This window comes from Pteropus alecto, unplaced genomic scaffold, assembly GCF_000325575.1.
Source record: "Pteropus alecto unplaced genomic scaffold, ASM32557v1 scaffold67, whole genome shotgun sequence".
NCBI classification, from domain to species: Eukaryota; Metazoa; Chordata; class Mammalia; order Chiroptera; family Pteropodidae; genus Pteropus; species Pteropus alecto.
In genome coordinates, this window is record NW_006441061.1 from 10181336 (window position 1) to 10181616 (window position 281).

A 281-nucleotide genomic window follows, 5' to 3' on the forward strand; every position below is an offset into this window, starting at 1 on the left:
GCGGGCCGGGGCCCCCGCTGCTCCGGGGACGAGACGCGGGGACACCTCGTCCCGCACGGAACGGTAGGAGCTGGGCCTTGAAGGGGCGAGCACAGGGCCTGGACATTCAGGGAGCCGAGTCCACGGTCGGTCCGAAAGGGGGTCTGCCTCCGCCGCCCTCCGTCCCTCATGGCCCCCCAGTAAGGCGAGTGCGGGGCATGGGCGGAAGCAAAGACCTGCCTGCCACGACAGGGGAGAAAGGACACAGGCCAGCGGGGGCGCCTGAGGCGGGAGGGCGGGGC